This window comes from Podarcis bocagei (assembly GCF_964188305.1).
Source record: "Podarcis bocagei genome assembly, chromosome: 9".
NCBI lineage: Eukaryota > Metazoa > Chordata > Lepidosauria > Squamata > Lacertidae > Podarcis > Podarcis bocagei.
This window is the reverse complement of record NC_138134.1, coordinates 79,187,129-79,212,989: the sequence shown is the minus strand read 5'-3', so window position 1 is coordinate 79,212,989 and position 25,861 is coordinate 79,187,129. Positions and strand designations below refer to the sequence as shown.

Sequence of the window (25,861 nt, the reverse complement as noted above, 5' to 3'; positions counted from 1 at the left end):
ACAGCTTGTGGCCCACCAGGCACTTTTGTCTATGATCGAATTGAAGGAGAAACAAACCAATTTGAGGGTCAGGGCGGTACCTGAACTTGAGAAAGACAATCTAAGTGACTTTTTGACACAGGAATTTGCAGACTTTTGGAAACTGGACGATAAGCAAGACTTTAAGATAATAAATGCTTTCAGACTTGGAAGAGGAGGGAGAAAGAACAGGGTGAGAGACTGTTTGATCACCCTTCGATCAAAAGAGGAGAGAGATAAAATATTGAGCCTGCATTACCAGAATACTTTGATAATACACGAATGAAGAGTGGAGATATTTAAGGATATACCGAAACATCTTTTGGACCTTAGGTCTAATTACAGAGATTTGGTGACCCTGTTGAAAGGTAATAGAACCATCTTCAGGTGGGAATTCCCCCAAGGTTTATCTTTTACCTTTAAAGGTAAAAAATTCAAAATAAGATCAGTGGAGGAGAAAGAAAAATTTCTGAGAGATCACGAAGAAGACCTGCAAAAAGGAGGAGAAAAAGAGCCAAAAGCCTTACGACCAGGGACATTAGACAAGGTACCACCACCTTTGGGATTGGACAAGCTAGAGAAAGTGATACCACCGTCAGAACAAGAGGACTTATTGGGAGCAGTTGGAGGAAAAATAATATAAATACACTATGTCTCTGCAACTATTAAGTTGGAATATTCATGGACTTAATTCCCCGGAGAAAAGGAAAAAAGTTTTTCACGTATTGAAAAAGGAACAATTGGACCTAATTTGCCTACAGGAAACACATGTGATAAGGCTACACAGAAAAATACTGATTAATAAGAGATTGGGCCAAGAATTTATTTCATCGGACATGGTTAAAAAGCGAGGAGTAGTTATTTAAGCAAAAGAGAGCCTATCACCGAAATTTGTCTTTAAAGATGAACAAGGAAGAATTATAGCAATTGAAATTAAAACACAAGGAGAAAATTTTTTGATAGTAGGAATATATGCACCGAATGAGGGGAAATCTGAATTTTACAAGAAGCTGCATGAGACTTTGTTGGATTATATGGAGTATAACATTATTTTGATGGGAGATATGAATGGAGTGGTATCCACAAACATGGACAAGTCGCAGAGACAGGTAGTTACTAAAGATGGTAGACTACCAAAAACTTTTTGAATTGACTGTCAATATGGATTTGATTGATATTTGGAGAATTAGGAATCCCTTGGGCAGAGAGGGAACCTTCTTTTCTGAAGCCCAAAAGACATGGACAAGAATTGACCAAATCTGGATAAAGAGAGGACTGGGACCTAAGATTCGAAAGGTACAGATCTGCCCTAAGACGTGCTCCGACCATAACGCCGTGAAAATGGAGATGAAACTAACACCAATCGGTTCCTTCAGATGGAGGATGACACCTTGTTTAGAGATCAAGAGATTATTAAAAAGGCCCAAAAAGCTCTGAGAGACTATTTTGAGATAAACTTGAACACTACTGTGGAAAAAAGGGTAATCTGGGACGCAAGTAAAGCAGTTATGAGGGGGTTTCTGATCCAACAGAATTCATTAAAGAAGAGAGCTCAAAATCAGAAAAAAGAAAAAAAATTGGGAAAAATAATAGAGGGCGAGAAGAAACTGAGAGTGAAACCCAATTCACAAAGATTCTGAGAGAAATAAAGTTATATCAAGTGCAATACATGAAGATGATGAATCAGGAAATTGAATGGAAAATTAAACAAATGAGACAAAGAACTTTTGAATCGGCAAATAAATGTGGAAAACTATTAGCTTGGCAGATGAAAAAAGACAAAAGTTAAATACTATTGTTAATTTGGAGGTGGATGGAAAGAACATTCAGAATCCAGTGGAAATTAGAAAATGTTTCCAGAGGTATTTCAAACAATTACCGTATTTTTCGCTCTATAGGACGCACCGGACAATAGGACGCACCTTGTTTTAGAGGGGGGAAAACAAGAAAAAAAAAATTCTCCCCCTCTCTGCCCAGCACCCCTTCAGCGAAGCGGCAGGAGACGCTGCGCAGAGAGGGGGAGAATTTCCCCCCTCTTGTTTCCCCCCTCTAAAACAAGGTGGCGTTTAAGGTGCGTTCAGTCGCCTACAGGCGGCTACCTTGGAAGCCTGGAGAGCGAAAGGGGTCGGTGCCCACCGACCCCTCTCGCTCTCCAGGCTTCAGGTTCCTTTCGACCTGCTCTTTGGGGCTGGCAGGGGGAAGCCCACCACCAGCCCCAAAGAGCAGGTCGGGGAGCGGGGAAATACGCGCAGCGGAGAGGCTCCTGCCATAGCCCCCCCCCCGTGCGCTCCCCAGGCTGGAGAGGTGACACGCAGCTATAGAGGCTCCTGCCGTAGTCGCGCGTCACCTCTCCAGCTGGGAGAGGGTCGTGGGGGGCTGCTTTAGCCGTGCGCGCGCTCTACCCGCTGGAGAGGTGGTGCGCGGCTAAAGAGACATCTGCCATAGTCGCGCGTCACCTCTCCAGCTGGGAGAGCGCGCGCGCGGCTAAAGCAGCCCCCCGCGACCCTCTCCCAGCTGGAGAGGTGACGCGCGACTACGGCAGGAGCCTCTTTAGCCACGCGCGCGCTCTCCCGGCTGGAGAGGTGGTGCGCGGCTAAAGAGACTTCTGCCATAGTCGCGCGTCACCTCTCCAGCTGGGAGAGCGCACGCGCGGCTAAAGCAGCCCCCCGCGACCCTCTCCCAGCTGGAGAGGTGACGCACGACTACGGCAGGAGCTTCTTTAGCCGCGCGCGCGCTCTCCCGGCTGGAGAGGTGGTGCGCGGCTAAAGAGACTTCTGCCATAGTCGCGCGTCACCTCTCCAGCCGGGAGAGGGTCTCGGGGGGCTTGTTTAGCTAAAGAAGCCCCCCGCGACCCTCTCCCAGCTGGAGAAGTGGTGTGCGGCTAAAGAGGCTCCTGCCATAGCCGCGCGCCACCTCTCCAGCCGGGAGAGGGTCACGGGGCTATGGCTTCTTCGCTCCATAGGACGCACACACATTTCCCCTTCATTTTTGAAGGGGAAAAAGTGCGTCCTATAGAGCGAAAAATACGGTATATACACAAGGGCCTCAGAAAGAATTTGACATAGACCAGTTTTTGAAAACAAATGGATTGCAAAAAATTTCCCAAGAAAATAAGATAATGTTGAACTATAAAATTACAGAACAGGAGGTAGAAGGTGCCATTCAGAGTATGCAGTTGGGAAAATCTCCAGGGCCGGATGGATTAACCTCAAAATACTATAGAACTTTGAAGGACTGGATTATTCAACCACTAAAGGAGGTTTGCAATGAAATTCTGGAGGGGGAAAAAGCGCCAGAGTCGTGGAAAGAAGCATATATTACACTTATACCGAAAACTGAGTCTGAAAAGACACAACTTAAGAACTACCGACCCATATCCCTGTTAAATGTGGATTACAAAATATTTGCTGACATTTTGGCTAAAAGGCTAAAAAAAGTATTAGGGGAAGAGATACATAAGGACCAAGCTGGCTTTCTCCCAGGCAGGCACTTGTCTGATAACACGAGGAATATAATCAACATTTTGGAGAAGTTGCAAGAGGACATTAACACTAAAGCAGTTTTAATCTTTGTGGATGCTGAGAAAGCCTTTGATAATATTTCTTGGAGTTTTATGAAGAAAAATCTTCAGGGGATGGGGGTCGGTCAAGGGTTTGAAAATGGTATAAGTGCAATTTACTCAGAACAAAAGGCTAAACTAATAGTTAACAACGTGGTGACAGAGGAATTTAAGATTGAGAAAGGGACACGACAAGGTTGCCCAATTTCCCCATTGCTCTTTATTTCGGTCCTGGAGGTTTTGTTAAATATGATTAGAAGGGACCATTTGATCAAGGGTATAAAGGTCGGAGCTAAACAATACAAATTGAAAGCCTTCGCAGATGACTTAGTATTGAAGTTACAGGAGCCAGAATCTAGTACTAAAAGAGTATTAGAATTGATCCAAGAATTTGGTCATGTGGCAGGATTTAAGCTGAATAAGTTAAAAACTAAAGTCCTTGAGAAAAACTTAACAACGATTGAGAAAGAGAGGTTTCAGAATGAGACAGGTTTAACGGTGGTTAAGAAGGTGAAATACTTGGGGATTACTATGACATCCAAAAATGGGAATTTATTTAAAGATAACTATGAAAAATGCTGGGTGGATATCAAAAAGAATTTAGAAATATGGTCAAATCTGAAGCTTTCCTTGTTGGGTCGAATTTTAGATTTAGATAGATTTAGATTTAGATAAATTTATTGTCATTGTCCGTATATACACAGTATACACAACAACGAAAATCAAACACCCACCCAAAGACCGGGTTCACATATACATTTGCACGTATCTCCGAACTCTCATCCTATTTAGACATAATCTATAAAACATAACATAATCCAGAATATAGCATGACCTATTAAAAACATAACATAACCTAAAACCTATCTCATTCCTTCCACTCCCTACTTACTAAACCTTGCAACTGGCCCTGAGATCATTATTTAGTGCAATCAGAGCTCTTGGATAGAAACTATGCAGAAGGCGTGTGGTTCGTGTTTTCATTGTCCTATATCTTCTGCCCGAAGGCAATAGTTCAAAGAAGTTGTGAGCAGGGTGGGTGGGATCTCTCAGAATATTATGTGACTTCTTCAAGATGCGAGACGTGAAGATCTCATCCAGGGTTGGTAGTCGGAGCCCAATAACGTTCTGGGCAATTTTAATTGTTCGCTGTAAAGCTTTTTTATCCGTTTCAGAGCTGCTCCCATACCACGATAATATACTATAGGTTAGGACACTCTCGATGGTACTATGATAATAGGACAGGAGTAGGTGCTGGGATAGATTCAGTCCCCTGAGCATTCTCAGGAAATACAACCTCCCCTGCACCTTCCTCACAACCATATTAACATTTGCAGTCCATGAGAGGTCCTCCGAGATATAAATGCCCAGGTATTTAAAACTACCAACCCTCTCCACTTCCTCGCCATTTATGTGCAATGGTAACAATACACTTTTCTTTCTCCTAAAGTCAATTATGAGTTCTTTGGTTTTTTTGGTGTTAAGCATAAGATTATTTTCTTTACACCATTGAATTAACCCCTGTATTTCTTTCCTATAAGCAGTCTCATCGTTCTCACTGATGAGCCCCACCACTGTTGTATCATCCGCAAATTTGATGATTGTGTTGGACTTATACAGTGGGGTGCAATCAAATGTGTACAGAGAATAGAGAAAGGGACTTAGCACGCATCCCTGAGGGGCTCCTGTGCTTAATACTAGAGTAGAAGAATAGTAAGGTCCCATTCTCACTGTCTGCGGCCTATCAGTCAGGAAACTCCTTACCCACAGACAGATCTTCTGATGTATACCCAAGTTGGTCATTTTAAGAAATAACCTGTCTGGCAGAATTGTATTGAAGGCAGAACTGTAGTCCACAAACAACAGCCTTGCGTAGGTTCCCTGTCGTTCTAGATGACTCAATACAGTATGGACGGCGATGGAAATAGCATCATCAGTAGATCTGTTTCTTCTGTATGCAAACTGGAACGGGTCTAAAGTGGATGGAAGACTAGCCTTAATATAATCTAGCACCAATCTCTCAAAACATTTCATAACAACAGATGTTAAGGCTATTGGTCTATAATCATTGAGAGATACCACCACTGACTGCTTGGGGACTGGCACTATAATCGATGTCTTCAGGCAGGTAGGGACATAACCCTGCAACAGGGATAGGTTGAAAATATCCGTAAATACGCCGGCTAATTCTGCAGCACAGTCCCTAATAGCCCGTCCCATGATTCCATCCGGTCCAGCTGCCTTCCTGATGTTAATGCTCCGAAAGGCACGTTGTACATCACAGGTCTGTAATAAAAGTGGTTGTCTATCAGTAGTAGTTTCTGATGATGTGCTGGTGGCCAGTGCTGTAGTGACGGTAGTTCCAGTTCCCTCCTCAAAGCGGCTAAAAAATTGGTTCAGTTGATCAGCCAGGTGCGCACTGCTGCTAGCCAATTCGTTTTTAGTATTTTGCCCTGTAATTTGTCTCAAGCCTTGCCATACTCGACGAGGGTCGGAGCTCTCAAAATGTTTTTCGATCCTCCGGCAGTACATAGCTTTGGCGTTCCTAATGCCCTTTTTCAATTTGGCTCTAGCTTCTCTATACTGCTGCGCATCACCAGAGTGAAAAGCAGCATTTCTTGCCTTTAACAGAAGATACACATCCCTGTTTAGCCAGGGCTTGTTGTTAGGGAACACCCGTATTTGTTTGGTGGTAGTGACAACATCAATGCAGCTTTTAACGTAAAACAGTACTGTTGAAGCATATGTGTCCACATTATTCTCCTCAAAAAGCGACCACTCGGTGCTCCGAAAGCAATCTTGGAGTTGCTCAGATGCACCTACTGGCCACACTCGTATCTCTCTAGTTGATGGTCTAATTCTGCGTACGAGAGGTCTATATGATGGTATCATAAGTAAGGATATGTGGTCTGACTGCCCCAAATTGGGCAAGGGCTTAGTCTTGTATCCATGCATGATGTTACTATATACTCGGTCCAAGGTATTTCCTCCCCTAGTGGGACAGTCAACATACTGGTGGAACTTAGGGAGCACAGTCCTTAAATCGGCTCGGTTGAAATCACCAGCAACCACAAGTGCTCCATCCGGGTGGGCCCGCTGCTGTCTGCTAATAGCAGTTAGCAGGTGGCCCATGGCTGTAGTAGTGTTTGCATCGGGAGAATTGCTGCTATAAAGATGAATGTATTGCCAAGAATGCTGTTTTTGTTTCAATCACTACAAATTCTGGACAAAATGGACTGTTTCAAGAAGTGGCAGAGAGACATTTCCAGATTTGTCTGGCAGGGCAAGAAGCCCAGAATAAAATTTAAAATATTAACTGATGCAAAAGAAAGAGGGGGATTTGCCCTGCCAGACTTTAAACTCTATTATGAATCAGCAGCTTTTTGCTGGTTGAAAGATTGGCTGCTTCTTGAGAACACAGACATTTTGGATTTAGAAGGTTTTAACAATGTTTTTGGGTGGCATGCATACTTGTGGTACAAGGTTAAAGCTCATAAAGCATTTAAAAACCATATTGTCAGGAAAGCATTGTTTAATGTCTGGACAAGATATAAAGACTTACTTGAAAACAAAACCCCAAGGTGGTTGTCACCGATGGAGGCAAAGGCTCAGAAAAAGCTCAATATGGAGGCCAAGTGGCCGAAATATTGGGAAATTTTGGAGCAGGAAGGAGACAAATTGAAATTGCAGAGTTTTGAGAAACTAAAAGATAAAGTGCGAGACTGGCTTCACTATTACCAAATAAGAGAGGCCTATAATTTAGACAAAAAAATTGGCTTCCAGGTGGAAAAATCAAAGTTGGAAACAGAACTGTTAGATCCTAAAACAAAGATGCTTTCAAGAATGTATAACTTGCTGTTAAAATGGAACACTCAGGACGAGATGGTTAAATCTGCAATGATAAAATGGGCACAAGATGTTGGACATAACATTATGTTTGCTGACTGGGAACAGTTGTGGACCACAGGTATAAAATTTACGGCATGTAATGCCCTAAGAGAGAATATTATGAAAATGATTTATAGATGGTACATGACCCCAGTCAAGCTTGCAAAAATCTATCATTTGCCCGATAATAAATGTTGGAAATGTAAAGAAACTGAAGGTACATTCTTTCACCTTTGGTGGACATGCCCAAGGATTAAGGCTTTCTGGGAAATGATCTATAATGAAATGAAAAAGGTATTTAAATATACCTTCCTGAAGAAACCAGAGGCCTTTCTTCTGGGCATTGTCGGCCAATTGGTGCTAAAGAAGGATAGAACTTTCTTTATGTATGCTACAACAGCAGCAATAATACTTATTGCAAAGTACTGGAAGACACAAGATTTACCCACTCTGGAAGAATGGCAGATGAAGGTGATGGACTATATGGAATTGGCAGAAATGACTGGCAAAATCCGAGACCAGGGAGAAGAAATGGTGGAGGAAGATTGGAAGAAATTTAAAGACTATCTACAGAAATACTGTAAAATTAATGAATGTTAAAATGATGTTGGACTGAAAAGAAGTGGTTTTGGTAATAAGGTTAATAAGAATAGGTAAATATAGATAGTTATACGGATGATAATGTATAGTTATAATAGGTTAAGTTATAGAGCAAAGTTAAATGAAAGAGGGTAAGGATTTGCTGAAAAGACTTGGAAAACGGGAATACAAAAGTGGAGGTGTGAGGAGGTCAAGGAAATAAGCAAATGAGATCAAAGATGCTGAAAAATGGATTTATTCTTTTTTTAAATATCTTTTTTCTTCTTTTTCCTATTTCTTTTTTTCCTTCTTTCTAGGTTGCCTTTTTGTCAACTTTCTTGTTAGCTTGTGTTTGTTAGTTTTTGTTTGTTTTTTCTTTATGTGTAATTTTTTGTATAATCTCAATAAATATTCTTTAAAAAAAAAAAGGAAGATGCCATTTTTTGAAGTCGTACCTTGCTCAAAGCATCCAAGTGGCGAGAGAAACCCCTTAAGCGCCACAGCCTCAACCCAGAAGCAGCCAGCCAGCAGCTCCCACACCAAACAAGTCCACCCTCCAGCCTCCCTCACCTCAGCTCCGCGCATGAGATGCTGCCACCATGATAATAAAATTTCAACATGTTGAAATCCAGCGGGGGAGGGGGGAAGCATGTGAGACCCATTTCCACTAGCGAATGAGGTTTTGATCTGGGGAGTGCAAACCACATGCCAAGAACTGAAACATTCAGTTACACCCTAGAAGCCACAGGAAATTTCTTCACAGATTTTATGGGCTCTTAACTTAGCTTGGCAGATTTTGCAGGACTGTACTATGAACATAGTAAATTATACGGAGTCAAGAGAGCTGATCCATCTAGTGCAGTATTGCCTATAATAACTAGCAATGGGTTGCTAGAGCTGTCTTCCTGCCCTATCTTGAAATACCAGGGATATTCCTAAGCTATGGCCTTTCTGTACAGTATAATATGCTAAAGAGTAAACGGAGTACTAGGAGACCAGACCCATGTTGATAACCAAAGCTGGTCCTGCTCTGGCCTGTCAGAAACAAACCTTGCAGCTTCCTTAATGTAAGAAACTAAGACAGCTTATACGTTTGCTGTAAAATGTCATGCGTATTGAAGGCACTACAGAAAAACCACCGAAGCTCAGTAGTAAAGCAGCTCTTGTCACTTCAATCTACAGATAAGAGTCCTGATTTGTGAAAGCTGGCCTGGGAGCTGTTTTGGCAGAAGGGTGAGGGCTAAATACCTGGGGGGAAAGAAGTTACAAGCACCATCCAGTTTGTGCAGAATATCAGCATGCAGGGCGAGTGGACTCTAGACTCGTCCCTGGAAATACCAGCGTGATGGGAATTAGGGACACAACAAAAGCTGAACAAACTGCCCCGTGATCTTTGGACGGAGGGCGGTACATAAATTTAATGAAAAGCAGCCAAAGGGGCCCCATCTCGGTCAGCCTCACGCTCTCCACTACATGCCCCAATGTGAAGAAACCCACAGGCAGGACCTGGAAGAAGAAGGAAAGGCAACTCTTCCCCCCCCCCTCACAATTCCCAGGTAGGCAACATATGGAAGGAAGGACCAAGAAGCCCAGAGATTTCCCTCTCCCACCTGGCTTCCTTCTCCAATAGCTGCCTTTCCCCAGCTGCCACCTTCCCCCAGGCGCCTTAGGCGACAGGCAACTTTCACGAGGGGCAAGAGTCATAGTTTTTTCTTGTCTTTTCTGCAAGATATGCATGGATCCTGGCTAGGGAGTTCATGTCGCACGTGACACGGGAGCCCAAAACAAAGCCTGCAAAGGGGAGGTGGATTGGGGATGTGACAGTGTGAGAATAATGCAGAACCAGAGGAAGCTGCAATGGCGAGGCAAGGATGGAAACCAATAATAATAATAATAATAATAATAATAATAATAATAATAACGTAGTGTTGTTCACAGGGCAGCTAGGAGATGTAACATCGCACGAGGCACTCACTTGCCCCCCCCACAAGAGGGGAGGGTTTTGGTGGAGAATTATTATTATTATTATTATTATTATTATTATTATTATTATTAATCAGTGCTTTTCTCTAAAAAAAATGTTTAGGGGGTACTCTCATTTTCCCACTCATATTCAAATACTGCCCGTCAATGAAGTCAAACTTAGATTCACAACATGTTTAGAGGTATGCGTACCCCTACACACCCCCAGAAAAAACCACTGTATATAAGTATGCAATTTATTAAACATCTAAAAGTATACTAAGCACAATGCAAAAAATAAGAATGGGCTGCCTCTACCCAAAGATTTTAATCTTCAAAATTCAAGCAAAGGGCCAGTGCTTTTTTTTCTAAAAAAAATGTTTAGGAGTACTCTCATTTTCCTACTCATATTGAAACACTGCCCCTCAATGAGGCCCAACTTAGATTCGCAAAATGTTTAGAGGCAGGGCTGGATTTACATATAAGCTAAACAAGCTGTAGCTTAGGGTCCCACTCTCTTGGGGGGGGCCCAAAAAATTAAAGGGGGGGGACTGGATGTACATTTCCAAAATATAAGAGAAAAACAAATAAAATGAAACCGACATACAGCAACAGCGTTTTGTGTTGTGTAGGCTCCTATTTGTTCTGTGCAAACGGCTTTAGTCTATAAATTACCCTATTGCATCTATTCAACAAAAAAACGGCGAGAATTTGTTGTTGACAAAGGGCCCCGTTACCTTCAGGCGCCGAGGGCCTCCTCCAACCTCCAGGCGGCCCTCTTTGGCGGTATGCGCAGCCCCCCCAAAACCCACCGTCTTGTTACTGGTTATTATTGATTCCCACGAATAATATTCTTGCCTCCCCCCCTCACGCATTGGGGGGGGGAGGGGGGCCCTGGCGGCGGAGCCTGAGGCCTGAGAAGCGGCTTCGCGGGCGCCGAGGCCTCCCTCCCCTGCCTCCTCCTCCCCCGCCGGGACCCCGCTCCGCCTGCCCCCCGCCGCCGCCTCACCTTCGTCGGCGCCGCGCTGGGCCTCGGGTCCCGCCTGCGCGGAGGGAGAAGAAGCCTCAAGCCAAGGCCGCCGCGCTGCTCCTTCCTCTCCCGCCTCGCCCCCGACGCGGCCGCCGCTCTGAGGGGAACAAGCGACACGGAGGGCGGCGCGGCTCTGCGCATGCGCGCCCGGGGGTTCCCGGATGGGGACGAAGGGAAAGGGCCGCTGCGCACGCGCGAAGGGCGAAAGGAGCCGCCGGGCGGAGGCGGGAAAGGGACGGAGCATGCGCGGGAAAAAGCCACGCACGCGCAGGCGGAGAGGCCGCAAAGAGGCCCCGGAGGCTTCCGGATCCCGCAGGTCTCTTCGTCAGGGGCTAAAAGCGGGGGTCAAAATGCAAGAACGCCGCCTTCTAACTTCGTGGGGTTTTTTTGCTGCGAGGATTGGTGCTGCTCCGATATATGTTGCTTATGGCTCAGCCATATGCAAAGGGATATGTGTGTGTGTATATGGGGAGAGAGAGAGAGAGAGTTGTTGTCGTTTAGTGGTGTCCGCCTCTTCGTGACCCCCTGGACCAGAGCACGCCAGGCACTCCTGTCTTCCACTGCCTCCCTCATGTTTGCATCTTCGAGAACACTGTCCCACCATCTCGTCCTCTGTCGTCCCCTTCTCCTTGTGCCCTTCATCTTTCCCAACATCAGGGTCTTTTCCAGTGAGTCTTCTCTTCTCATGAGGTGGCCAAAGTTTTGGAGCCTCAGCTTCAGGATCTGTCCTTCCAGTGAGCACTCAGGGCTGATTTCCTTCAGAATGGAGAGGTTGGATCTTCTTGCAGTCCATGGGACTCTCAAGAGTCTCCTCCAGCACCAGAATTCAAAAGCATCCATTCTTCAGCGATCAGCCTTCTTTTATGGTCCAGCTTTCACTTCCATACATCACTACTGGGAAAACCATGGCTTTAACAGTAGGGACCTTTGTTGGCAAAGTGATGTCTCTGCTTAGAGACCAACTAAGTTTGTTCTTGGTATGAGCTTTCGTGTGCATGCACACTTCTTCAGATACCTGTCAGGGTACAGTGGTACCTCTGGATGCAAACGGAATCCGTTCCGGAGCCCCGTTCGCATCCTGAAGCGAATGCAACCTGCGCGGGTCGCGATTCGCCGCTTCCGCGCATACGTGTGACATCATTTTGAGCATCTGCGCATGCGCAAGCGGCAAAACCCAGAAGTAATGCATTCCGTTACTTCTGAGTCGCCATGGAGTGGAACCTGAAAACACTCAACCTGAAGCATATTTAACCCGAGGTAGGACTGTATTTCATACCAAGAACAAACTTAGTTGGTCTCTAAGGTGCTACTGGACTATATATATATCTATATCTATATCTATATATATATAGATATATATATATCTATATCTCTATCTATCTATCTATCTATCTATCTATCTATCTATATCTATTGCATCAGACCAACACGGCTACCTAACTGAATCTAGGTTTGTAAAGGTTTCTCTTCTAAAGGCATGAAAATCAGTAAAGCTCACCTGCCCAGCTCCCAACTGAGCCTCGTGCAAATCCTCTGCAACAGCTTCCTCCTGTTTTTCACCAGAAGATGAAAGGCAGACTCCATCTGTCCTCACCCAAGATATTGCGGGGGCGTGGGGTGGCATTCTTTTCTTAACATGACAAGAAAAAGATGTTCCCTGCATGGTCAAGATGACACGATTCATACGTGGAAATAAACACACCCACAATCTAAACCAGGCATAGGCAAACTTGGCCCTCCAGATGTTTTGGGACTACAACTCCCATCATCCCTAGCTAACAGGACCAGTGGTCAAGGATGATGGGAATTGTCCCAAAACATCTGGAGGGCTAAGGTTGCCTATGCCTGATCTAAACATCTAAATGAGGGGTCAAAGGCCAGCTGCGCAAAGAAGACTCCATCTATTAAACAAAGGGATTTCAAATGATCAGCCAATTATATGTGCATCTATTTGCACAAGACCTTTAAGAAATATGTTGTTTTTAGATGGTGCAGCTTTAAAGAGCTTTCAGTAACAATGCTGAAAGGCAGGCTATTGCTTTCTATAGGAGCTTTGGGATCCGTCAGATTCTGGGAGAAACAGCCTCATCTAACCCACATGCTTAAGTCTAATTAATGCACAAAGGGGTTAATGCCAGAGAGTCAACTGTCCTACCAGGCTTAGCTCACCTCAGGAGGGATTAGGTAATCCAAGCTTTTGTTCCTTTTCAGTCTACCAGAGCAGCTCAACATGTAAAGTGATTTTGAGCCGGTTATTGCAGCTCAGACCGCATGGCTCCTACAAGTCATTCTTGTGTCCCTATACCAGGGGTCTGCAACCCATGGCTCCGGAGCCGCATGTGGCTCATTTACACCTTTGCTGCGGCTCCAGGGCGGATACTGGCGAGGGGAGGAGGCGCACTGTGTGCCCCGACACTCCCCACTGTGGTGGGCGCTGTAATGGCTGTGAAGTCGCATGGGGGCGGTGCGTGCGTTAGTCACGCACCGTCCCGACGTCACCTTCCCGCCCGCTACATTGTAAGGGGCATGTACGCTGGTCACTGCATTAAAAGGGGAGTGAAGAACACACACACCAAAAAAGGTAACTTGTTAATTTAACATTTATTTCTATGAGGAGGAGTAATTCTAAGGGGTCAAACAAAGAAATAATAAAAAAGTGACAAAAAGTTATTTTTATAATGACGAGTTTTGCGGCTCCCAGTTTTCTTTTTTCTTTGGAAACGGGTCCAAGTGGCTCTTTTTGTCTTAAAGGTTGCAGACCCCTGCCCTATACCAATAATTTAGGAACTTTCATCATTAAGCCAAGTTTTACTGCCTTGTGTTTTCTGAATGCTGTATGGAAAAGCACATGAATCTGATCTTTGGAGAGTTTGGAAGTACAGTGGTGCCTCGCAAGACGAAATTAATTCGTTCCGCGAGTTTTTTCGTCTAGCGAATTTTTCGTCTTGCGAAGCACAAAATCCCATAGGAATGCATTGAAATTCAATTAATGCGTTCCTATGGTCAAAAAAAAAGTCCAAACAAAGCCAAATTTGGTACAAGAAGAGTTTATTAAGTGCTCTTTAAAGTCATACATACTGTAAAGAGCATTTCAAAAATTGAAGGAACAATAAATTAAGTTTCTAAACATGACAGAAAAACATTTAAAAATCAACAAAGTGTACAGTACATTTTCTAAGACTCTGGGGGACAACTCGAAGAAGGTTCCTCTTCCACTCTTTGCTTCTTGCTGAAGAACCCCCTCCCCAACTGTTCCCCCAGCCGCCCACCACACAGAAATTCAAATCCAGAATTTTTTTTAAAAAACCGCAGAGTGGCCCAATGGTCACAGAAAATCATTAAAATGCAGAAAGAAAACACACAAGCTTCCAGATTCTTGCAAACCCCTCCCCAACACCAAGTCCTTGAATTCCAAACACCCCAACCCAAAATCCAACCCCCCCCAAAAAAAGTTTTAAAAGTTTAAAAGAAGTTTTGGGAAAGCTTCAAAAATCACCAAAGTCTTCAAAAACCTCAAAAAAGGCTACCACACCGCGTTCTATGAGTTGCTCCTCGAAGTCAAGTTGCAACTGTATTAACAGTGTTAAGAAAAAGGAAACAAACTTGCAAGACGTTTTAGTTTTTCGTCTTGCGAAGCAAGCCCATAGGGAAATTCGTCTTGCGAAGCAGCTCAAAAAACGGAAAACCCTTTCGTCTAGCGAGTTTTCCGTCTTGCGAGGCATTCGTCTTGCGGGGCACCACTGTAAACCATTTCTAACTCAACAAACATGCTAAGGGAGGTGGGATGTTGTGGAACTCACAAAGCCATATTTAAAAGGTCCAGCAGCCTATATTTCCATGCTTTATTTTGCTGCGTGTTTTGTGATTTTAAATTGCTGTTCTCTTACCAAAGAGTGTCATGAATTCTACTCAGTATTGATCCAAAGCAGAACTCCAACGTATAGTTAGCAGAGTAAAAATTTAAACATGCTGCAGGATTCCCCAAAAACAGACCAGAGGCAATTAATATTTCATCCAAGAGAGCTTTACTGCTACTGAAGGCAAATGAGCATAATGGTCACAAATTCCATACATTCAGGATTGGTCATGCTCATAAAAAATCTAGTTGCAGCAGTCTTAACTTAAATTTATAATAAGACAAAAACCTTAACACTATATAAAGAACACCACACCAGAAGGAAAGATAGAAAAGAGAGCAAAACCTAGGCTCCTTCTGGCCTATTATTATAGTCAGCATTGCATTGAAGAAGAGATAACAGGCTCAGTTTAAGCCAGCTGTACTCAGCTTCTCTGAAGCAACAACCCAAACATCAGGAACCTTCTGCTTGTTTCTTTCACACAGAGAAACTTCCAGAACCCTCTTGAATTAATTAGAATAGGAAAGATCTCTACACATCAGATCAATACTTTCTGTACCAAGAAATGCAAACTGACCAAGAGCACTTGTCCCACACTTGGATCTTGGCATCCAGGGAATTCTTCTTTCTAGATGCCTATTTGGTCTTTGCCCCCAACACAGATCCCAAAAGCCACTGAGGAAGATCACCCATGATCAAAATGCATCTGATTGTTTATTTTACATAAAGTGATCTGCCTTGCCTTTTTGCTTCAGAGGGGCTAATAGCAGCTGTAGCCTTTTGCTGTTTTCTAATGAAATTAGGGACGCGGGTGGCGTTGTGGGTTAAACCACAAAGCCTAGGACTTGCCAATCAGAAGGTCAGCGGTTTGAATCCCCATGACGGGGTGAGCTCCCGTTGCTCGGTCCCTGCTCCTGGCCACCTAGCAGTTCAGAAGCACGTCAAAGTGCAAGTAGATAAATAGGTTCCACTCCAGCGGGAAGGTCAACGGCATTTCCGTGTGCTGCTCTGGTTTGCCAGAAGTGGCTTAGTCATGCTGGCCACAGGACCCGGAAGCTGTACGCCGACTCCCTCGGCCAATAAAGCGAGATGAGCGCCGTAACCCCAGAGTCGATCACGACTGGACCTAATGGTCAGGGGTCCCTTTACCTTTACTTAATGAAATTTTACCTGCAAACCTTTGAGTAACCAGTGCCCTGTTTTTAGTGTTATAAAGTGCATCTGCCACAACAGATTACAAAAGTTAAAATCTGTTAAGGCGCTGTCGTAATTTGTATTGTTCAACCTTTTGAATATTATGCATCCCAAATTGCTGGGTGCTTCCTTAGGGTCAAAGTGCTAGCTATGCAAAACTTGCACTGGCTAGAACTAGAAACTAAATAGAGAGTGTCTCAGAGAGGGTTTGCATCTTGGCTATGTTAAGCTGGCTTTGCTCTGCCTGCACAGCTCATCTTTTCTCCCCAGCGTGATTCAGAGAAGTCGGCACAACAGCACTTTCTAGCATTTTTTAGTTTTGCCAGCCTGGTGCTAAAGGGAGTCAGCCTCAGCTTATTCCCAAACAATGAGGTCCCTTTTCCTTTCGCAACTCCTTTTCCTTCTTTCTTAGCTCCAGGAATCAGAATGCAGAACTCTTGAAAACTCATTGGATTTGTGTGCAATCCTAGTGACAAAGGTGTACAGTAGTGCCCCGCAAGACGAATGCCTCGCAAGACAGAAAACTCGCTAGACGAAAGAGTTTTCCGTTTTGGAGGTGCTTCGCAAAACAAATTTCCTATGGGCTTGCTTCGCAAGACGACAATGTCTTGCGAGTTCCTGCGGGTTCCCCCCCCCCTTTTCTAAGATGCTTATCAGCTGATCCGATCAGCAGATAAGCCGCTAAAAGCCGCTAATAGCGCTAATCCGTCAATGGGCTTGCTTCGCAAGACGAAAAAACCGCTAGATGAAGAGAATCACAGAACGGATTCTTTTCGCCTTGCGAGGCACCACTGTACCAGCAAGCCTGCTCCTTCAGAGGGAGTGTGACCGCATCCCAAACCGGTCACTTGCCTGTTTCCAAAACCTGGGAGTGCCATAGCATCTGGGGGGCAACCATGCCTTTGTCATGCTCCTTGACAGGGATGGGCGCTTAGCTAAAGCCCCTCACCCCACCTCTGTTTCCATGCAAGACACCTTGCAGCAAAGTCAGGGAATTTGTAAGCAGCAGGTGGTCTGGGGACCTGGAGAGCAGATGCCAAGGGAGCCCAAGTTCTCCTTCAGAATGCTCAAGAACAGCAGAATGAAAAGCCCGCTTGGCAGGCCGGACCCCTGAGAGGCCACTTCCAAACGGATTGCTTTATTTTTAAAAAAAGCCTTTCATTTTATTCATTGGTTTATTTGTAGCCTAACCTGCTGCTTTTATAGCTTCAGGCATGTATGCATGTATTTTTAAATGGAGAAAGGGAGGCTTTGTGAACTGCAACGTAAAATGTTCCTAAAATATAAACTGCGCCAAGGTTAGATCCCCTCAGTTGTTTTCTCGCTGCCTGCTAAATGCCAAGGTTAAGAGGCTTAGCTCAGCAGCTGCTGAATATGGAGATAGGCAGGCACGATAACGTCAGGCTCACCTTAGATGAAGGAACACTATGAATCCTCACGGCTCACACTCTTCCTCGGTCCCCTTCCCACCTTCCACATCAGGATTTGTCCCCCCTGAGCTTCATTCATAGTTATTGGCATCCTTCCGTCTCAAGAGACAATGGAGTGCGCCTCTGGGGGTGAAGTCAGAGACGCTGCTGGGTCAGCTTAATGGGCCATTTAGTTCAGCATCCTATTCTCGCAGGGGCAACCGGATACTTGGGGGAAACCAGCAAACGGGGCGTGAAGGCAAGAGCCCTCTCTCTTCCTGCGGCTTCCAGCAACGGGCATTCAGAAGCCTTGCTGCCTCCAACCATCCTGGCGAGGAGCCATCTCCTCCATCCGTTCCTCCAGTCGTCTTTTAAAGCCATCGAGGTTGTCAGCTTGCCCAAAGAGGCTCATTGCTGTGTGTGCTGCGCATCCAAAGTGTTGGGATACTGCCAGGGAGACAAAGTCCATCATGGCCCCAAGCCGTCTGCCGGACGATCCATCGATCTCCCGTAGGCACGCAGTATCAGCAATTAGTGACATGAGTTTCCAGAAAATATCTTGCCACATTCCAGAGCTCATGCACACTCCGTCAGCAGATAATGCACAGCAAAAGTCGCACTCAGGAGAGCATTATTTACAAGTTTTATTCAGCGTTGATCAGAACAAAGAATAGCAGACTCTGCGACTCACAGCCTGCTCCCTTTTAAGGTGGAACGGAAATATCCTAACACAAAGTGCCTACATTTCTCCTGCATGGGGCATTTGAAATAACTATAAAAAGTGGCACTAAGAGGCACTCCTTTCCCCACTTGTTGGTACTTTCGAGAAGGTCCAAAGCAGGTGCCTGGAGACACATTTCACAATATGTATCAAAGCAGCTATCCGATTTTTAATACCCCCTTTAAAAAGTATTTTAGTATGCAGCATGCCTCCCCAAGCTCCGAGCTGTGTGAGGTTCCAGGTGCTTCCCCAGGGTTCGCGTTTCCTTTTGGAAATGAGGCACAGCAGAGACTGTGGTGTCTTTAGGATATATGGTTTATTTACACAGACACACACACACACCCCGATCCTACAATGGAGTGGCTCACAGCATCAGCGCCCAGAAGGCCTTGCTTCTCTCATTGTCGTAAAATCACAGAATTGAATAGTTGGAAGGGACCAAGGGTCATCCAGTCCAACCCCCGGACATACAGGAATGACGACGTCACCATAAAGGCCCTCACGGTACCTCACCACAGGGTGGGGGTGAGTGCAGAAGGTGGAGAAACCAGCAGCTGAGCAAGGGCTACGCCCAGGAAGTCCTTCTGCATTGAGCAGCGGCAGCAGAGACAGCCCCACAGTGCTCTTTAGCTGCAGCTTCTCCCCCTTCCTGACCTCCATGTATCAGCTGAGGCTCCCTCTGCAAGCCATCCCACCCCCACCCCCACCCCAAGGCCAGGAAGAGAAGAGGAGCTCTTCCAGGTGACATGGTGCTTCACCAAGCCAAATGAAACCCACCCACCTTCAAAAATCACAACATATAATAATAATTTAATAATTTATTATTTATACCCCACCCATCTGGCTGGGTTTCCCCAGCCAATCTGGGCGGCTTCCAACAAAGTATTAAAATACAGTAGTCTGTTAAACATTAAAAGCTTCCCTAAAGAGGGCTGCCTTCAGATGTCTTCTAAATGTCTGGTAATTGTTCTTCTCTTTGACACCTGGTGGGAGGGCGTTCCACAGGGCGGGCGCCACTACCGAGAAGGCCCTCTGCCTGGTTCCCTGTAACTTGGCTTCTCGCAGTGAGGGAACTGCCAGTAGGCCCTCGGAGCTGGGTGAATTCCATCCCCACTTAAAAAACCCCAAACAACATTGCAAAGGAAAGAGAGTCCTGTAACACTCCCAGAAAAGTCCTGTGTGGGAAGGGGCCTCGGCTGTCCCAGCTCATCCTCCAGGTGGTGGTGGGAGCAGCAGGATTGTCAGGGCTGAGTCAGTACGTTCGAGTTCCCCGGATGTGGGAGAGAACTTCAGGGTAGAGAAGAGGACACTGTGCCTGAGGGAGAGGGAGCTGGAGGAGCAGGCGAAGGAAGGGCAGTGTCTTCAGGCGTAGAGAGCCAGGAAGAGGCTGCTAGTGAGCCAACAGCTCCACAGGGACAAGGGTTAAGTTCTGGATCGGAGACTGGCGAGAGATTTATGACGGCTCTCGTGAGGTGCATGGACAAGAGGGAACTTGAAAGGCGGGGCGATAAATTCCCGAATTTTATGAGGTGTTGGCGGTGTAAGCGGAGGCCTCTACCAGTATCTGAACTGAGTGACTCTGATGAATGATAATGAACTCTTGATGACCATTGTAAATATTGTAAATAAAGACCATTAAAGCACTAGAAGTCTCCGGAGGTGTTTGTTTGTGGAGCGAGGAACACACCGCCCTGACAAGGATGAAGTGGCATTCCCCACGGACAAGAGGTACCCCACAGCCTAGGGGCTACTGCCTACCATGCTCTTGGATTCAAACAGAAATCAAGCCTGGTCTCACTGCGTGTCGAGACCACGGGCCCTGCAGCCCTCTTAGATAATAAAAACACAGACACAAATATTTAGGTTAATGGGATAAAATGGGCCACAACTTTATTGGTTACACACGTGAGCGGTTTGTCTTAGGCATTGGGTGAAAGAAGACTATATCATGACTCCTGCCCATCTGCAGGGAGCCTCCTAAGAATAAACCACCGGTAGAGGGAGCCCTATGATATACATCAAATCGTGGCACCCCCAGGGTCCCCGAAGGGGTTGTGGCATGGCCCTAGCCCACGCCCAGGCTTTGGACAGGCACCACACACCCGGATCCCTTTAATGGGATACCCTTAACGAGGAGGGGCAGGCGGAGGCTACAATCTCCCCTCCCATAAACAAGACTTACCCAATGCCTAACCGCCACTCAAGCCCCAAAGGATTGCTGCCAACACCCTCACACCTGCAACCAATCCTTAATGCCCTTGATGAGATCAGCCAGCCAAACATCACTTCCCAAATCGGAAAGGTGAACGCCGTCGTTATGAAACAAGTCCACCTGCTTGTAAGTAATGTTGGGGTGTCGTATCACCCGTCCATTCAAGAGCTGCACCTTCTCTGCCACCCTACGATTAATAGTTTTCCTGGTCTTGTTAATTCCCTGCGGGTGGGGGAAATCTTGCCAATGCCCCCTCACCAGCATTTCAGACCAGATTAAGGTCAGGCCTGGGAACAAAACAGCCAGTTTATCAAAGTCCTTCATCATGCTTACGGCTAGGTCCTTGCCGCTCCTTCGACCCAGGTCATTCTCTCCAAGGTGAACAATCAGAGCTTTGGGGGGGGCATGAAAGGCAGCTCTGGCCATCACGATTGGCATAAACTCCTCCCATTCCATGTCACACTTTGTGACCCAGGAGACACTGAAGCTTTCAGGAAGCCCCAGGCAGCTACCCAAGCAGGTACTGGTGGCACGCACATGGGCCCAGTGGGTGATATAGTGTCCCACGATCCATATGTTAATCACGGGGTAACCTGAAAATAAAGGAGTGACAGAGCGTGATTACCATGGGTTCTTGCAGATATACCTTCTGTATGCATTAGATCTTCAGTGTCCCATATCCTTGATTCCATCGGTTGGCAGACCCCAATGGGCAGATCCTAAAGGAATGCACAGCGTAATCCACAGCCGGGAGACCACAGGCCTGAAGAGCTTTCAGTTTGTCGAAAGCCTCCCTTGATATGTGTCTCCACTACCCTGCATTAAATTAGCTGCACTAGATTTCGCCAGTTGTCATTTAGCAAGCTTTGAGGGTTCATGTCCAACCCTTGTGGTACTTGTGGACAGCCCTCTGTGGCTTTTTCAGAAGAAATATCCGCCTGGAGATCACGGACAATCCAGGACACTTAGCTCTGCTCCAGGGCCAAACATCACCACAAACTTGTCTAATCCCTTTTGAAAGAAACCATCCAACCTGCTACTACATAACCCCCATATTGTCAAAGGGGTACATTTGGGAGGCAAAAGCTGACACAGGCAGTCCACTTCCTGAGCAATTAAAAAAATATCCCTGCATGTAGAAAGCAAGTATGTCAGGGACAGGGGTTGAAGCCTAGCCATCGCCCCGATGTGCTCATTTTCTCTGTAGGAAATGGAAAAGCTTTCGACCATGAGAACCCTGACATATGATGCAATCTGAGATGGCACAAGACTATTACCCATTTAAACCATAGCAAAGTAATAGCACGTCAGATCTTGCATTGTGTCCTGGTGTCAAGGCAGAAGACAGGATAGAGTGTCTCTCAGTTTGAGAGAGGGGATGCAGCAGAAAAAGACAAACTTGTTTTTCTAACTTCAGCCTTCAAATTCCTGATTACGCTGCAGCATTTTGCTGGCTGAAGGAATGGCTACTTCTTGAGAATACAGATGTTTTGGATCTTGAAGGGTATGACAATGTATTTGGGTGGCATACATATCTCTGGTATGGCAAGGTTAAAGCACATAAGGCGTTTAAAAACCATATTGTCAGGAAAGCATTGTTTAATGTCTGGATAAGGTACAAAGACTTTTTGGAGAATAAAACTCCAAGGTGGTTATCACCCATGGAAGCGAAAGCTTTGAAAAAACTTAACATGGAAGCTTAGCGGCCAAAATATTGGGAAATATTAGAACAGGAAGGAGATAAATTGAAATTGCAGAGTTATGACAAGCTTAAAGAGAAGGTGCAAGACTGGCTACATTACTTTCAAATAAGAGAGGTTTATAATTTGGACAAAAAAAATGGTTTCCAGGTGGAAAAATCAAAGTTAGAAACAGAATTGTTAGAACCCAATGCTAAGATACTTTCAAGAATGTATAATCTGCTGCTGAAATGGAATACTGAGGAAGAAATGGTAAAATCTGCAATGATAAAATGGGCACAAGACATAGGTCACAATATTATGTTTGCTGACTGGGAGAAGTTGTGGACCACCGGGATTAAATTTACGGCATGTAATGCCCTAAGAGAGAATATTATGAAAATGATGTACAGGTGGTACATGACCCCAGTCAAGCTTGCAAAAATATATCATTTGCCTGATAACAAATGTTGGAAATGTAAAGAGATTGAAGGTACATTCTTTTACCTTTGGTGGACGTGCCCAAGAGTCAAGGCCTTCTGGGAAACAATATATAATGAACTGAAAAAGGTATTTAAATATACCTTCCTGAAGAAACCAGAGGCCTTCCTCCTGGGCATAGTGGACCAATCGGTGCAAAAGAAGGATAGAACCTTCTTTATGTATGCTACAGCAGCAGCAAGAATCCTCATCGCAAAGCATTGGAAGACGCAAGACCTACCCACCTTGGAAGACTGGCAGATGCAACTGATAGACTACATGGAGATGGCGGAAATGACTGGCAGAATCCGAGACCAGGGAGAAGAGTCAGTGGAAGAAGATTGGGGGAAATTTAAAGTCTATCTACAGAAACATTGTAAAATTTTTGAATGCTGATGACATTGAAATGAATTGCTGGGGCTCTAGAAACAAGGTAAAATGTAAGATTAGATCAACAATAGACAAATTAAGGGGATATGAATTTGCTGTATTAATTTTTAAAAGGGATATAAGAACGGGAGATGTGAGGAAGTCAAGAAAATATGTGATTTTAAGATATAAAATTAAGAAAGAGGGAATTTTTGTGTTTTTCCTATATGTGCTTTCTCTTTTTTATCCTTAGCTTGTAACGTATGTATTTTTGTATTTTGTGTGTTTAATGTTGGTATTTTTGTATGTATTTTGTGATTTTGTATCTTATGTGTTTTTGTTTTTGGATTTTCCTTTCCCATATTTTCTCATTGTTAAAATCTAATAAAAATTAAAAAAAAAAATTCCTGATTACGCTGCAGGCCCTTATCCTCCTAAGGATCTCAAAACCAAAACACTGAGCTTTCCTTCACTGCATAAATTCCCTGCTGCTCCTGAAGAGGTGCCAGGCTTGCTGAAGTTATCACCTTCCCCTCCTCACCTCTGCACTGAAGCTCAGGTTATGGAAAACCTCTCTTCTGATTTTCCACACAATCTGGTAAGACCCGATTCAGCACATAAGATTGAGCTTTTGCAAGGCACGGAGAGAAACTCTCGGGCCCCTGGGAGAATTAATCAGTGGGAGTGAGCCCTAACTTCCGACTCGCCCTGCAGCAAACGCCATGCCTTCCCACTTTTTCAGAAATCCTCACCCCAAAGAACATCCTAAAATAACAAGGAAGTGGCTGCTAAGGCAAGCCAGGAGCCTTGGTTATATGCCCAGGGACCAAGCGGCCAAGATCCACTTCCTGGACAGCAAACGCAACCCAAGGGTGTCCTTTACTGCCCACAAAGTGACCCAATGGGTCTCCCTCATTGGATTGTTCATGGTGGAGGAAGTGCCGGTGCTCAATGGCGTGGACTTAGGTGCCCATGCATCCCCCTGTCCTACGGAAACCATCCCCCCTAAATTCAATGAATAAAGAGAAGAGGCAACTAGTATTTGGGTCAAATCAGGTCATGACTTTATTGACTACTGGAGGAAAGACTTAATTTGGGTTCGACTGGAAATGAGCGAGTTCTTGACCTGCATCAAAGAGTAGTCCCTTGCTGGATTGCACCTGGGGAGTGCTGTGGCCCTTGTTGGGAAAAAGCACCGAGGCAAAAGCCAGCTCCAGATTGCTGGAATGCAAAACAGGATGTTGTGTTTTGCAGATCTACTGTTGGAGAAAAGGTGGAGCCTATTCTCTGTACTGAGCACCGGATGTTAGCTCAGAGTGTCATGTGACCTGTGCTGGAAGTACAGGGGAGGGGTTGAGACTCTTCTGATGGAGTCTGAAGGGTGCAGTCACATTTCTATGTACTGTTGAGTGACAGGAATAAAACATGTAGAAAGGACTCCTGTCTGTCTCATTTCTCCTCCCTGGGAGAATGCAGGAAGGGAGAGAGAAGCAGAGAAGCGGAGGGTGTGTTCTTCACGTCTGATTGATGAGGAGAATCGCCGGAGTTATGACCTAGCCTGCCGAGAGACGCAGCGGAGAGGTCATCAAGTATCCAGCTTAATTGCCTCGGGGGAGGCCAGGTACCTCTGCCTGTGAGCTGAGATATTAACATATGGCAGCCTTCGGATGGTTGCGATTCATCGGACATCTGCATGAGAGGCTGGTGGAATGTCCTCCTCTGCTCCAAGGGAGAAGGCAAGCGTCTGAGAGCAGCCAGAGGCTGAACAGACCCAGAGGAAGGTGTTCTCCAAGCAACGGAGATCAAGGTATGCTGCTGCATTTTGGGCTAAAAGTGTGAACGCAGGTTGATTAATTCCCTGGTTCACGGGAGCTCTGCGTTTGAAAAACAAAAGCTCCGGAAGGAAAGGCCTGCAGCTCAGAGGCTGAAGCCTGCATTCCACAAATTCCTGTGGTTAAGATAAGAAGTCCTGAATGCACTCTTGAGTGGAAAGTTACTGGCTACGCAGCTGCATTGTGAGGCTGGGAAAGCGAAACTAAGCCATGGAGTGTTTTGGCTACAAGCTTTACGTGCTCTTGGAAAGGGATTTTCCGTAGCAGCCAGCGTTTTGCTGCCAGGTGCAAAGAGCATAAACAGCTTGCAGTTTGCCTACAAAGAGAAAGAAAAAAACAGCTGTTGGATTTTACAGCTTGCTTGACAGTGTGAGCTAGAGGCTTGGCTTCAAGATGGATGCCAAGAAGGCAGGAGCTTTGCCTTACCCACCTCCCTTAACCAATGACAATTATTCATCTTGGTCTGTAAAGATGAAGGCCCTGCTGCAGAATCAGAGGCTTTTTGATGTAATTGAAAACCCCATCCCTGCAGCACCAACCGGAGGTTGGGAATCACAGAACGTGAGGGCCAGGACTGCTATAATTCTGTGTGTCTCAGATCAGCAGTTGGTGCATATCCAGCATTTAGAACACGCGAAAGAGGTTTGGGACACGCTGCGTACAACGCATCAGAGAGATGCTGGTTCTTCAGCGTTGCTGTATTTTGAGAAGTTAACCAATCTGAGACTTGCGCCTGATGGAGATGTTCAAGCGCACCTGACAGAAATGAAGTTTCTGCGTCAACAGATGGTGGAACGCAATTTCCGTCTTCAGGAGGAAGTGTTTTGCTTCATGATGATAAACAGCCTTAACCGCACCTACAAGGTTGTTGCCAGTCAGCTTGGTTCCCTACCTGCCGCTCAGCTAACCGCGGAAAGAGTGTGTGCTGTGGTCCTGAACGAACACAACAGACTTGCTGCACTGGAAGTGAAGGACAGGGGGAGGGTAGAACAGAGTTCAAATCTTCTGACTGCTGATGCTACTGGGAAGCATGGTGTAGCATTGAGTGCTGTCCGATGCTATAATTGTGGAC

General features: G+C 45.4%; 1 protein-coding gene and 1 long non-coding RNA gene across 14 annotated transcripts in view; both read right to left on the bottom strand.

Annotated features, from left to right (window-relative positions):
* Positions 1 to 25,861, bottom strand: part of ZNF638 (zinc finger protein 638) — a 118,899-nt gene that overhangs the window by 45,732 nt on the left and 47,306 nt on the right. Inside the window, exon 1 of one of the 13 annotated variants that reach the window (XM_081206868.1) lies at positions 11,016 to 11,138. The exons of the other annotated variants lie outside the window; for them this stretch is intronic. The gene's annotated coding sequence lies outside the window, so the exon portion shown is untranslated. Of the gene's footprint in view, positions 1 to 11,015; positions 11,139 to 25,861 lie in introns of those variants that run through there. 13 annotated transcript variants of the gene reach the window in all.
* Positions 15,045 to 16,577, bottom strand: LOC308594398. The gene is made up of 2 exons (XR_014011434.1): positions 16,049 to 16,577; positions 15,045 to 15,683 (listed from the first exon to the last, which is right to left on the bottom strand). It is a non-coding gene; the product is annotated as an uncharacterized lncRNA (long non-coding RNA).